This window comes from Octopus sinensis, linkage group LG5 (assembly GCF_006345805.1).
Source record: "Octopus sinensis linkage group LG5, ASM634580v1, whole genome shotgun sequence".
NCBI classification, from domain to species: domain Eukaryota; kingdom Metazoa; phylum Mollusca; class Cephalopoda; order Octopoda; family Octopodidae; genus Octopus; species Octopus sinensis.
In genome coordinates, this window is record NC_043001.1 from 132,282,305 (window position 1) to 132,297,594 (window position 15,290).

A 15,290-nucleotide genomic window follows, 5' to 3' on the forward strand; every position below is an offset into this window, starting at 1 on the left:
GAATGGGGAAAATGCATCCATAAACCTCCTCTTTGGTCTTCTACTCAAAATAGGTGTTTTGAGTTCTCTTCAGAAGCCATCATAGTAAGCTGCAGATCAACCCCATGATGAAACGAAAGCACTCAAAATAATAGCTCACTGAGACATGCAAAGATCACAGTTCATTACAGCAGCAAGATCCAACACACACTTAGTGCCACTATATGTTAACCCTTTTGTTACTGAATTTATTTTGAGATGCTCAGTGTTTCTTCCAATTATGTTAAATATAACAAAGAATTAAGTAAAATAACATTGTTACCATTAAGCTAGAGTTAGGGACATAAATTGTGACTAAGGTTTGGTGGAAGGTTTTAATTCAGAACTTTTGAAAACCAGACATTTGTACTAAAGAGCCAGAGCCGGTTTCAGCTGGGTTGGTAATGAAAGGAATCTCCTTCAAATACCCAGGCATATCAAGCAACACATCAGAATGGAACCATAACGCCATACCAACAGGATCATAAATGAAACTAGATATATATCTTTTACCTTCTACTTGTTTCAGTCATTAAACTGTGGTCATGCTGGGGCACTGCTTTGAAGAATTTTTAGATGAATGAATGGACCCCCAATACTATTTTTTTTTAAGCCTGGCACTTTTCTGTTAATCTCTTTTGCTGCTCTGCTAAGTTATGGGTGTCATAAACACACCAACACTAGTGGGGGGGGGCAAACACAAAGACACACACATATATATATATGACGGTCACTGTCTACCAAATCCACTCACAAAGCTTTGGTCAGTCTGAGGTTATAGTAGAAGACACTTACCTAAGGCGCCACACAGTGGGACTGAACCTGGAACCATGTGGTTGGGAAGCAAGCTTCTTACCACACAGCCACACTTGCATATGTGTGCATGTGCGTGTGTATGTTAAAACAGCTACACAAGTTTTAAATACTGTATTGGGCTTACACTAATAAAAAAACAAGAACACGGTAAATCAGTGATGCTGGATCTGTAGACCACTTCCAGTTAGTTGCTATAGGTGTTGTTGTTGATGATGATGATGATGATGATGATGACCAAGACTGTGTGATGGTGACACCAACAAGTGCAAACATGTCAACAAACTTATGTAGGAAATAGCATTCACCCTCAAGTTCTTCCCTTTACACATGTTAAAATGTTAAAAAAAAAAAAAACTAGAATGAAATGAAATAGCCCACAGATGTAATTATCGCACTGTGCAGAAGTTTACAATCATTGATTTAGACAATATAACTTGTATCAGAATTGTGGAAATATATTGCTGATAGCATTGGTTCTTCAGTCAAAATTATTGCCAGTGCATCTCAGTGAATTATAACAATGCATGTGCCTTTGTGTGTGTATGTGTGTGTGTGTGTGGTGGTGGTGGGGGGGGGAACAGAGAGAAAGGGAGGCGGTGAGAGAGATGGAAGGAAAAAGGGATAGAGTGTGTTTCTGAGAGAGAGACAGACAGAAAGAAAGAGAGGAAGGAAGAAAGAAGGAAAGAGAGAGAGGGGGGAGAGCAAAAGAAAGAAAGAAAGAGAGAGAGAGAGAAAGAACAAAAGAAAGAAAGAAAGAAGGAGAGAGAGAGAGAGAAAGAAAGAAAGAAAGAAAGAAAGAAGGAGAGAGAGAGAGAAAGAAAGAACAAAAGAAAGAAAGAAAGAAAGAAAGGAGAGAGAGAGAAAGAAAGAAAGAAAGAAAGAAAGAGAGAGAGAGAGAGAGAAAGAAAGAACAAAAGAAAGAAAGAAAGAAAGAAAGGAGAGAGAGAGAGACAGAGAAAGAAAGAACAAAAGAAAGAAAGAAAGAAAGGAGAGAGAGAGAGAGAGAGAGAAAGAAAGAACAAAAGAAAGAAAGAAAGAAAGAAAGAAAGGAAAGAGATAGAGACAGAACAAGAAAAAATAATGACTGATATATAGCAAGAAAAATTGTGTGTATGTGAGAGAGACAGGCAGACAAACAGAAATAGAATGTATGTGTATGTGAGAGAGTGAGAGAGAGAGAGAGAGAGGGGGAGAGGGGGAGAGAGAGATAATGTGTATAAAAAAGAGAGAGATATAATGTGTATGAAAGAGAGAGAAAGAGATGGAGAGAGGAAGTGAGAGAGAGGGAAAGAAATAGAGTATGCATCAAAGAAATATATAAAGAAGAACATAGTGTATGAGCAGAAGAGAAGGAAAATCAGTGAGAAATATGTATATTAAACGTATGTGAGAAAGATATAAAAAATGAATGAGAGGAACACAAAAAAAAGAGTATGTACGTGCTTGTATGTGTGTGTGTACACGTAAGTCATATGTGTGTTGTATGTATGTGTGAGTGAGTTTGTGTGTGTGTGTGTGTGTTTGCAGCTTCATAGATTCTCTATAAATCTGTCTATAGTTACCAGAAAAAGAAAAAAAAAGAATAGTATTACCTAAGAGCTGTATAATAAAACCTCACTAATGCAATCACAATGGGATTGACTACAAGATATTACATGTAACCACTTGCTTGATAGATGCATATTAAAAACGTGGCTTTTATATGGGGAAATCAAAATTTGTTTGAGGAGGAAGAAAAGCATAAAGATATTAACAAGAAATCTATATATATAAAACTGTAGTTGTGTGAGTGTCTGTCCCCTTCGATTTAGATTCCTAACTACTCCCACATTTTGCTGTGCAGTTTAACCAAATTCGGGTATCTTATAGTCGTGATTCATATCGAGCCCGTCTGAGTATTAGCGCGCGTCTACGATGAGTCTACGATTTTAAAAATAATTTAACATCATTTTTTTATTCCATTTTAATGCATAATTTTTCGTGTGTCGATGGCGGCGGAGTTGGCGTCCATGGTCACACCTGCACCTGTGTTTGCTTCTCCCCCTTCTTCCCTCCCTCGTGAAGCTGTGGGGGAAGGGAGTGTAAGGAAATCAATGTCGTAAAGCGTTGTCAAGGAGACCAGCGTTCTTTTAGAACAACGACTTCATGGCTTGAAGACACCAAAACAGAAATGGCTAAGAAAGCCCGAATTGGTATCTACAAGGGAAGTAACTCTCTAAAAATGCTTATATAGTTATTTCCCTTACAAACCTGAGCAACGCCGGGCGATACTGCTAGTAGAACATACAAAAGAAAATCTAAAATTCAAGAAAATATGTGTGTGTGTGAGTATGTATGAGTTGTTGCCACTTTGTCCCAGATCACCCCTAAGTGAGCATATCTATCACAAAAGCATTCCAACCATAGCCATCATTTTTTTTGCATAGCATACTTGGAGTACATTTTTCAGTGTGTTCTTCCATTTTTAAATAGATAGCAGAATGTGATTTGAGGGAGATTTTGTCATTATTTCTAGCAGACTGATAAAGGCACAAAGTTTTGTTCCTCCTATGGCTTGTATTAAAGGTGTCTATGTGTATATATGTGGTGGAAATTGATACTTAAATAATTAAAGGACACTAGTTTTAGTCAATCATAATTAAACACAATTATACTTAAACACGTGTGTGTGTGAGATCATAATGAGATGATGAGATCATAAAGAGAGATCATAAAGATGATGATCATCATCATTTAACGTCCGTTTTCCATGCTGGCATGGGTTTGACGGTTTGACTAGGGAGTTGGCATAAGGCGGCGAGTTGGCAGAAACGTTAGTACGCCAGGCGAAGTGCGTAGCCGTATTTCGTCTGCCGTTACGTTCTGCGTTCAAATTCCGCCGAGGTCGACTATGCCTTTCATCCTTCCGGGGTCGATAAATTAAGTACCAGTTATGCACAGGGGTCGATATAATCGACTTAATCCGTTTGTCTGTCCTTGTTTGTCCCCTCTGTGTTTAGCCCCTTGTGGGTAGTAAAGAAATAGGTTTGACTAGGGAACTGGCAAACCAGAAGGCTACACCAGGCTCCAATCTGATCTGGTAAGGTTTCTACAGCTGGATGGCCTTCCTAACGCCAACGACTCCGAGAGTGTAGTGGGTGCTTTTTATGTGCCACCAGCACGGGGAGCCAGTCAGGTGGCACTGGCATCGATCCGTGCATGAATGGTGTTTATTGCATGCCACCAGCATGAGAGCCAGTCAGGCAGCACTGGCATCGGCCGCAACTACAATTTCCATTTTGATTTCGATTTGATTGAGATTCTGATTTTGATTTTACTTGAGTCAATAGTCTCCTCAAGCATGGCATGTCACCTGAAGACTCAAAGATACTTTTTAAATGGGCTGGTTATGTGATGTATATATTATATTAAGACATAAACTTTCAGGTCAATTAACCAGTCCAGAGCTGATATCATTTTCTGTGGTACATATGCAACTGAAAATACAATACTCTCTTCTACCTGAGATGCTGGTCCATCACAAGGTTAATTCCAAAATATCACTGGTATGCATCTTCATTTGCATGAGCTGGTGCATTGTGAACAAAGTATTTTACTCAAGAGCATAATGAGAACCAGATGTAACAGGTATAAAGGATATAATTTATTAATACTATACTTTGAGAAATAGAAGTGTCTTAATATTTTGGACATAAGCCCTTCATCAAAAATAACATGAGAAAAGAAAAATTAGAAAAAATTGTAAATATGAGAAATATATATTTTTTTTTGTGGGGGGGGGTACTGTATATATATGTGTGCGTGTGTGCTACATATGTGTGTGTATGTGTATGAAGTTATATGCTCTAGTGGCTTGAGTTACAATTGTGTGTGTATATATATATCACCATCATCGCCATTTAAAGTTCATTTTCCATGCTGGTATGGGTTCTATGGTTGGATGTGCTCCCTAACACCAAACACTTTGCAGAGTGTACTGGATGCTTTTTACATGGCATCAAGTACACACACACACACAAACACACACACACACACACACACACACACATACACATACACACACATACACACACATATTAAGGTACATGAATTTGAATATATCTCAATGTATAGTGGGTGCAAGTCAAGACAGCAAACATAAATAAGATCATTCCTTTCCAGAGTGGATGCTTAAGGAAAATCTGTCACGTGTTCTGGTCAAAGTATCAAATGAGAAGCTGTTTTACAAAGCTGTCTGTTATAATGTGGCCCTTGAACTAAAACACTGCCAGCTCAGATCGCTAGCACACACAAACAGTTGGATAAAGTTCAGAAAATTGTTATCTCTGCTGGCAGCAAAGGACTTACCCCTCAGTATGAATGGCAGGTTGTATGATGCTTGCATGTGAAGTGCACTGTTACATGATAGTATAATATGGGTCCTGAATGCTAAGGATTTAAGAAACCAAAGGAAGAAATGTAGCTGAGATGCTGTATAAGATGTGTAATGTTGGGGCACGCAAACACCAAGTACATAAGAGCTGAAAACAAGAGCTTGATATAAAAGGTCAGATATCTTTATATATAAAAGTAAGGTTGTGTGCTGTCTGTCTCCTACGATTTAGATTCCTAACTACTCCCACATTTTGCGGTGCAGTTTAACCAAAACCGGGTATCTTATAGTTGTGATTCATATCGAGCCCTTCTGAGTATTAGCGCAATTCTACAATGAGTCTATGATTTTTAAAATAATTTACCATCAATTTTTCCCATTTTTAATGCATTTTTGGCATATATAAGGGAAGTAACTCTCTAAAAATTTATTATTAAATCTCAGAACGTAAAAAGCTACAGTAACACCCCTGCCTTTGTGGTTAGCCATATTGAGATGGCTATTATACTTTACATCTCTAAAAATGCTTATATAGTTATTTCCCTTACAAACCCGAGCAACGCCGGGCGATACTGCTAGTAGTTTATGAAAGACAAAACTACAGGTATGAGCAGGTGATACTTACAGAAGATAACTGTGAAGAGAAATGTCAAAAGCTCAGTTAATAGAACCAGTGGAAGAGGGAGACCTATAATGACAAGGGATGAAGACTGATTTCAAGATGTTGATTCTCATACAAGAGATGAGAAAGAACCATAAAAATTAAAAGCACCAGGTGCTAAAGATTTGTCCGCCTTTACAAGCATGACATAATATATGTTAAAATGGATGAAGATAGTCATAGAGACACAGATATATAAAATATACACACACACACACACATATATATATATACTAAAAAATAAGCAACAAGAATGACTCCAGTAATTTGGTATAATTGCTTCGCACTACATCATTTTATTAATTTAATAAAATTTAATAAAATGATGTAGTGCGAAACAATTGTACCAAATCACCGGAGTCATTCTTGTTGCTTATTTTTGATTATAATCATCCAACAAATTTTTATGGATAACACCATACAAAATTCTGGTGCATCTAAATTAAGTACCATATTCATTTGAATCTAAATTGTTGCTGAACTTATATATATATATATATTTATATATATATATATATATATATATATATACACACATATTCAAATAAATGTTTGCTTACACACATACATATATACACAAAAAAGCATTATACTTTGTATATTGAATCTTAAGATCTTGTATTTGTTGGTCGTTTATTTTGCCCTAGTCACAAGATGATAAGCATCATCATCATTATCATCGTTTAACGTCCACTCTCCATGCTGGTATGGGTTGGATTGTTTAACTTGGAGCTGGCTAGCAGGGAGCTGTCCTGACGCCAGCTCTCTGTTGTGGCATGCTTTCTATGACTGGATGCCCTTCCTAATGCCAGCCACTTAGCAGAGTGTGCTGGATGCTTGGCATAGGTGCATTTACACATCACTGGCACAGGTGTATTAAAATAGCATTAGTATGAGTGCTTTTTACGTGGCACCAGCACCTGAAAGGACAAACCTCTATGTGTGAAAGACAGTGATTTTACTTAAATTGATGTGTCTTACCAAGTACAGCAAATCGCCATATCTTTTGGTCCCTTGTCATTTCCTCAATGAAGACCAGCACCCGAAGATCCTTTCTCACCAATTCATCCCATATCTTCTTGTATCTACCCTTTCCACAAGTACCCTCCGCAATAAGCGCTCAGTGTGTCAAAAAGTAAAATACTCCATTTCATACCTTAATGATCATTTACAACCAGTGACACCTATTTCTTTACTACCCACAAGGGGCTAAACACAGAGTGGACAAACAAGGACAGACAAATGGATTAAGTCGATTATATCGACCCCAGTGCGTAACTGGTACTTAATTTATCGACCCCGAAAGGATGAAAGGCAAAGTCGACCTCGGCGGAATTTGAACCCAGAACATAATGGTAGACGAAATATCGCTAAGCATTTCACCCGGCATGCTAATGCTTCTTATTTCTTTACTGCCCACAAGGGGCTACACACGGAGGGGACAAACAAGGACAGACAAAGGAATTAAGTCGATTATATCGACCCCAGTGCGCAACTGGTACTTAATTTATTGACCCCGAAAGGATGAAAGGCAAAGTCGATCTCAGCAGAATTTGAACTCAGAATGTTCAGACAGACGAAATACCACTAAGCATCTTGCCCGGCATGCTAACGTTTCTGCCAGCTCGCTGCCTTAATCAGTGACCCCTGTCAAATGAGCAACACCATAGTTTAGTGCTTAGCCCTTTAGCATTCAGATTATTCTGTCAAACATAATACTTATTTATTGACATTGTTTTGAATTTATCATAGTTTTAAGATTTTGATGATACTCTTACTCTTTTACTCTTTTACTTGTTTCAGACATTTGACTGTGGCCATGCTGGAGCACCGCCTTTAGTTGAGCAAATCGACCCCGGGACTTATTCTTTGTAAGCCCAGTACTTATTCTATTGGTCTCTTTTGCCGAACCACTAAGTAACGGGGACATAAACACACCAGCATCGGTTGTCAAGCAATGCTAGGGGGACAAACACAGACACACAAACATACACACACATATATATATATACATATATACGACAGGCTTCTTTCAGTTTCCGTCTACCAAATCCACTCACAAGGCTTTGGTCGGCCCGAGGCTATAGTAGAAGACACTTGCCCAAGATGCCACACAGTGGGACTGAACCCGGAACCATGTGGTTGGTTAGCAAGCTACTTACCACACAGCCACTCCTGCACCTGATGTGATTGCTTACTTTTAGAATGACATTGTTGGGTAGGAGTGAGTTTAGACACAAAACAGGTAAAATATTTTGGCAGGATGTGGTCGGTTTAAAGAGTTAAACTGTGATGAACTCCAGTGCATTTGACTGAAAGCCAAAATCAACCGCAGTAGTATTTGAGTTCAGAATCAAAAAGGACATAATTTAAGACTACTAAACATTTACTTTGGTTACTCCTCTATGAATTTTCATATGTAACAACTGTAACAACAGCGATAGCAATTAGTAACAAACTAATAATAAATTCAGTAACAGGAAACTAATTAATAGACACTGAATAACAATATTACATGAATGGAAAGCGAAACATTTTTTTTTTCCTTTATAAAATTAAAGAAATCTTAACTGTCAAACATGAAATTTATAAATGAAGTCCAACATGAAGTATATGTATGTGAGATTAAAGACAACAACTATTTGAAAAGATTCTCTCTCCATTCTCTGAATCATTTAAATCCATTTCAGTGATTCTTAAAATAGATGTCAAAAGAAGACATAGGAATGGGATACAGAGTAATAACAACAACAACACAGCAGCAGCAGCAGCAGCAGCAGCAGCAGCAGTAACAATAACAACAACACAAACAAAGGATTAATATCAAAATGTTCTTTCATGAAACCTTTTTTGGTTTTGATTTGTTGTTCTTGTTTCTGTCCTCTATGAAATTGTTAATAAAGTGATTAAAAAATATAGTAGAAAAATATTAACAAAATGAATGGAAGATAATTGATCATCTGTTGTATGAGAAAAGGCCTGAAGACAATAGAATGTTCAGTTAAATGTCTTTGCTGATTACTGCTAGTGATGGATAACATGTGTGACATGCATAGATAAGATGAAAAATTTCAGGTTATGATTGTAAAACTGATATGCACTGAACTTTGCAGCTTTTGTTGTACATCTTACATTTGACATATAAATCATTTCAATAAAATCTTTTATGGAAGAAAGATCGATTTAGCCATAAGAACATGTGGTAGCTAAAATGGAAGAAAAGAAGGTTTTTTTTTCCAGATAGGTTCTATAGGGATTTCTTTCATTGTCTCTATTTAAAGGTAGCTTAACGAAGAAGTGTGTTTAAAATGTAATGCCATTATAACAATTAAACTTGGACAACGATAACAGAGGATGTTTAGTGTATGATTTGCTGAAAAAATAGATAGGGTTTGGTCAGTATATTTATTTTTTTCAACTGTTTTACATTCATATTCTGAAATTTGAATAGGGTCAAAATGCATATTTGTTAGGGCATGTATTTTTTATTGGATGACCTTCCTGCTGCTAACAATTATTGATCCCTCCCAAAGCATTGGCAATACCCACAATAGAGTTTGCTCTCACATTTGGGATGGTACTGCTGGTGCTGCACACACAGATATCCTAGGCCACATCGGCGGCGAGCTGACAGAATCGTTAGCATGCCGGGCGAAATGCGTAGGCGTATTTCGTTTGCCGTTACGTTCTGAGTTCAAATTCCGCCGAGGTCGACTTTGCCTTTCATCCTTTCGGGGTCGATAAATTAAGTACCAGTTACGCACTGGGGTCGATATAATCGACTTAATCCGTTTGTCTGTCCTTGTTTGTCCTCTCTCTGTTTAGCCCCTTGTGGGTAGTAAAGAAATAGATATCCTAGGCCACATCCAAATATGGGCCATCTAAATGACTAGCATAAAGTCACCCACAGACACCATCCAGCTTCTGGTCCATCGGCATGCTACCTCCTCTCTCTGCCTTTCTACTTTACCTTTAATGAACTCTACTTCTCCAAACATAACCTCTCAGATATTCCAATCCTACTTGTCTCTCCTCATCAACTTTGTTATATGAAGTCCCTAACCCCATCTCTGTTGCACTAATCACTACCCTACCAGGCCTTTTGACTCATAATGTTGGCCCTCTGGAATTCCTTCTCTACTCATGTCTTTCCTGCAAATGTTGACTCATTAAGGTTCAAGAGGAACATTAATGGCATCAATCTCACCAGTTTAAGAGAGCCTCAATGGCCATGAACAGTACTCTTTCCTCTTCATTCTTCAGACCCAGCATATAATAAAAAAAATCTAATCAGAAATAACAAGAAATGTTCTACTCAATGAAGTAAAGTAGAACATTTGCTCAGCTATTTTTCAAATGCTGTTCTACTTTCATTTTCAAATGTTTGAAAAGGAGACCAGAAGGTTTGTCTGTTGAAGCAATAATATTTGAAGTCGGACAACATTCCTACTGCTAATAATAATCTAGCTATGAAATAAGACAAAAGCCAGAGCCACCTGCACCAATAGCACAGCCCCTACCCACTTCTGCCCCACTTGTGGGAGGGGCTTTCTTGCCCGGATTGGCCTCACCAGCCACCTCCGGTCTCATAGCAGCAATTCCACCAAATGATGTCAATGGTCATCTTCGAACCCGAAGGACGAACATTATAAGACAAAAATGCACTTTAAATTAGTAAAGCAAAACGGGATTTCAAACAGACATGAAAAACAAAGAAAATAATACGATTTGTACATATAACTAAGTGGTCAGTTGTCCATCCAACGCTGTCTCACCTGATTAAAAAAAAAAAAGGTATTGGAAAAATAAGTAAGTCATTAGTTCAGACCTTACTAATCCAGTTGCTGGGTTGGGCTCCAGAACAAAATAAAAAAACTACTCTTCTTGCTCCAGTTTATTTGACTGCTGAAAAACTGGTCCCAACAAGAATTCATGTTAAATGGCTTACAGCAGGAATGGTGTCAGGCTGTGCAATCAATTGCTCTAACAACTGAAGAAAAAAAAATGAAGGAGAAAATTATGATTCCTGTAGAAGTGGAAGTAGTGTGCAATTGATAAGTAACCATTGTTTTGCAGAGTCAAGATCAATGACAAATGCAACTTGCAATAGTCTAATGTTCAGTCCATGAAGAGATTTGTCTCCCATCATAAGTACCAGCTCCATCCATAAATTTCAGTGATTCAGAAAGCTATGTGGTTAATTAACACACACACACACACACACACACACACACACACACACACACACACACATGTACATGCATACATGTACACGCATACACATATACCCTGCTATCACTACACAGAGATTAAAATGTTCAGCAGTGACCCAGCACCTCAACCATTTATAATACTAAGCATTTATTTCTATTGACTGAGTCAACCAGAACAATGGCATGCATTGCCCCAGAGTACAGTCCTCTGCCTGTAGCAAGGTTTGAACCTATGTCATGTAGTGTGCATTATTTAATTCCATTCTCTGGATTTAGTGAAATGTATTTGCATTAATACAAGATTTGCAGTTTTTAAATAATTTTAATAAACTGAAGTTACACGAGAGTGATTCATGACTAATTTATAACATTTACTCTCAGGTTGTTCAAATAAAACAAAATAAAGAACATTACAAGAAAAACCTCTAGTTAAAAGCAACCAAGAGCTGTCAATAGCAGATTTTCATTAGTGGAAAGAAATTAAAAGAAGTACAAAATGAAATATAGAAACAAAATAAGATTTAGTAGAATTAAGTAAATAATATTTGTATGAAAGGCATATTTCTCGCTTGCATATAGAGTTTCCCAATTGTCGCAGAAGACAAATGGAATTTGATCAGATATATGATGACAAGTTTTATGACTTATCGTCATATACTCACTGACTAGGACATAAAATAGTGCATTCTGTCAAAACAGATGGTCATTAGAAAATCATTCTGGTCCAGCAAATATTGCAATCCATGTTTCCTATTTGCAGATATTTTCCTTGTCTTTTAATTGTTTTAGATATATTTAAAACAAAAACAAAAATGGCAACAATGTCAAATGTTCATAGTTAAGATCATATGATATGTGATATCTTACTAGCGTTATTACCAGGAAAATATTGCAGTTGATGAAAAATGATGCTATCAAATTCTAATGGCGCCAACTAGCTTTAAGAGAGAAAAGAAAAAATCCTTTTAAGCATTTGTAAATTGGAGTCTTTTTGAAATGTATTCTAGTCTATTGGAAACTTTGAATGTTTTGTAATAACAAAAAAATGCTTCCTGTTGGTGTCTCATATTTTTAAAACAACATGTTTCCAGAAAATGCCTTTTTGATAATGTTTTTATACTTCATATTACAATTTAAATAAATGCAATGGCTACTTAATATTTCACCCAACTTAGTTTATGTCATTCAATCTCAAAAAGAAGGAAAAAGGAAAAGCAGAAAAAAAATTTTCCAAGGAAGGCAATATATCTAATTTATAGCAAATGGAAGATTTTCATAGAAGCTTCAGACAAAACCAGTTTCAAAGCATAATAAAAGTTAAAAATATTTCTAAGCATCAATACTTTCTGTGAGGGTTTTTTTTTTTTAATTGTTTAGATATTTTGGATGTAGACACATGAAATTTCCTATAAATGGCAGTCTTGTGAATTGTTAAGATGTTAAAGTGGCCTATCATTTTCTTTTCTGAAACATGTACGAAAGACACAGACAAAACAGATTATAGGCTATTTCTGTTAACATAGGAGATAAAAAGAATTTTGCTGTTTAAGCACAATTCATTATCTGCATAAATATAATGAAAACATTAAAAAATTACACATTCGTTCTTTCAAATCAATTGTATGAGCTACATCGTCTTTCTCTAACAGTTCTGCTGGTTGCATACATTCTATGAACTTGTCTCTATCCCATTTCAAAACGTTTCTGCATAGTCTTAAAATTTTCAACTAAAATATTATTAGCTTATATTCTTTAAAACTACACACTCTGAATGCCTTTCACTGTTGAATAACTGAATATTAGGTCATTGGTAAAGATTCTGCTACATACCAGATAATCCTTTCTACTATAGGCACAAGGGACTGAAATACTGGTGAAGGGGGCTAGTCTATTACATTGACTCCAGCACTTGACTGGCACTTAATTCATTGCCTCTGACCAGATGAGAGGCAAAGTTGATCTCGGTAGAATTTGAATGTAAAAACAGACAAAATGCTGCTAAGCAATTTTTTTTGTTCAGCATACTAATGATTCTGTCAGCTTGCCACCTCGCCAGTTTGCCACCTTGCTACATTCCAGATGATATCATATTAGCCACCCCAATATATTTTCCTTTTAAGAATTATACTTAGGTCTTATGGGACAAAAACAGTTAATAGTTTTGCAATCAATGCCTACATAAAAGATATTTTGAGAGGGGTCAACTGCCTTTACTGACTATTTGAAACACAACAGGTACATCTGTATAGAAGTACTCAATTTATAGTATATCTGACAGCTTTTATGAGGAGTCCCTTATAGCCAGCTTAACTGAACATTCAAAGAATATGAACTTCAAAGATATTTGGATAAATGAATTTTAAGAGTTTATAAATTGTTATCTTCTGTGAATTGCACTATTTAGCTTTAATAAACTATTATTATTTTATTGATATGGTTATCTGACTGCAGCTGGGGCACTTCTCTGAAGGGGTTTTGTCAAATCATATTTACCCAGTAATTATTTTAGTCTGGTAATGATTTTAATTGATCTCTACTGAATGATTAAATTAAATTTTGACTTACAGGGATACAGCATGACATGCCAGAGATTTCACACCAGTATACACTCACGCACACACACACACACACACACGTGTGTGTGTGTTTCAATTTCAACTGGCACTCTGTCAGTAACAATGGTGTGAGTTCCAGTTGATCTAATCAGTGGAACAGCCTGCCAGTGGAATTAATGTGAAAATGGCTTAGCACTCCACAGACACATGTACCCTTAACATAGTTCTCAGGAAGATTTATCGTAGCACTGAATGTGACAAGGCTGGCCCTTTCAATTACAGGTGCAACTCACTTTTGCTAGGAGAGTGGACTGGAGTAACATGAAATAAAGTCCCTTGCTCAAGGACACAATATGTTATCAGGTGTCAAACTTACAACCTTACGATCATGAGTCAAATGTCCTAATCACTAAACTACACACCTTCACACACACACACACAAACACTCACAAAATGGACTTCTTCATAGTTTGTCTCTCAAATCTCACTCATAAAGCAGTGATCATCTTGAGATTACAGTTGAATAAACTTGCCCAAAGTTCCACACAGTGGGTCAAGACCAGAATTATGTAGGGACAAAGAAAACTTCTGAAGCACTCAGCTATGCAATTTTTGCTTTCTTTCAAAGATTAATATTACAGAAATGTTTAATCAGATTATGGTGACTTTTTATTTGTTACATACAGAGAAGAGGCATACATCTGTATATGATATATATATATAACATTTGTTCTCATCTGATGAGTGTTAACTTCCCTAACAATAGTATTTTCAAGTTGAAACCCATATGCTTTCACTAAAGATTGTTGTAGTAGAGCAGTACTATTTTGCTATTCTTTTCTTTTTGGTGACATCCTGATTGTCAAACGTATGTCAATGGATGATAAATATCAAAAACATAAATGTTTAAGGTAAACCTCAACATAAATGGTTCTCAACAGGGGTCCATATAATGTTTTTGGGGGTCCGTTACTCTATATGACTGTTCAGTCTTTTAGAATGATTTTAATCATAGGTTTAGTGAATCAAACTGTACAACTTCAAATACCACTAAAAGAAACATGTGACTTTGACTACAAGAAAACTTGTGTGTTCAAACTAACTTGAAATTATGATACTTTCCTCACAAGTCTTACACACACACACACCAAAATTATTTTAGAAGATTATACTCTTCTAAAGATCTAAGCAATTAACTATGGTCCTTAATCATCTCTCTTCAATACTATCATATTCTTTTACTTTTGTCATTAGCTTTGTGGATCTACCAAAGACTAGGCTTTTCAACTCACTTATACAGTATTTTTGGCAGTGGAGGCGCAATGGCCCAGTGGTTAGGGCAGCGGACTCGCGGTCATAGGATCGCGGTTTCAATTCCCAGACCGGGCATTGTGAGTGTTTATTGAGCGAAAACACCTAAAGCTCCACGAGGCTCCGGCAGGGGTTGGTGGTGATCCCTGCTGTACTCTTTCACCACAACTTTCTCTCACTCTTACTTCCTGTTTCTGTTGTACCTGTATTTCAAAGGGCCGGCCTTGTCACTCTCTGTGTCACGCTGAATATCCCCGAGAACTACGTTGAGGGTACACGTGTCTGTGGAGTGCTCAGCCACTTACACGTTAATTTCACGAGCAGGCTGTTCCGTTGTTTCGGAT

The 15,290-nt window shown here is 36.8% G+C and overlaps 1 protein-coding gene and 2 long non-coding RNA genes across 4 annotated transcripts in view; 1 reads left to right on the top strand and 2 right to left on the bottom strand.

Moving 5' to 3' along the window:
* LOC115212278 (osmotic avoidance abnormal protein 3-like) overlaps positions 1-15,290 on the bottom strand; it is a 907,318-nt gene that overhangs the window by 212,149 nt on the left and 679,879 nt on the right. The gene's annotated exons all lie outside the window — the stretch shown is intronic.
* LOC118763447 overlaps positions 1-15,290 on the bottom strand; it is a 50,879-nt gene that overhangs the window by 31,293 nt on the left and 4,296 nt on the right. Inside the window, exon 2 of the long non-coding RNA XR_004999209.1 lies at positions 12,576-12,585. This is a non-coding gene — a long non-coding RNA (uncharacterized LOC118763447). The remainder of the gene's footprint in view (positions 1-12,575; positions 12,586-15,290) is intronic.
* The window catches only part of LOC118763448, a 50,809-nt gene that overhangs the window by 31,223 nt on the left and 4,296 nt on the right, over positions 1-15,290 (top strand). The gene's annotated exons all lie outside the window — the stretch shown is intronic.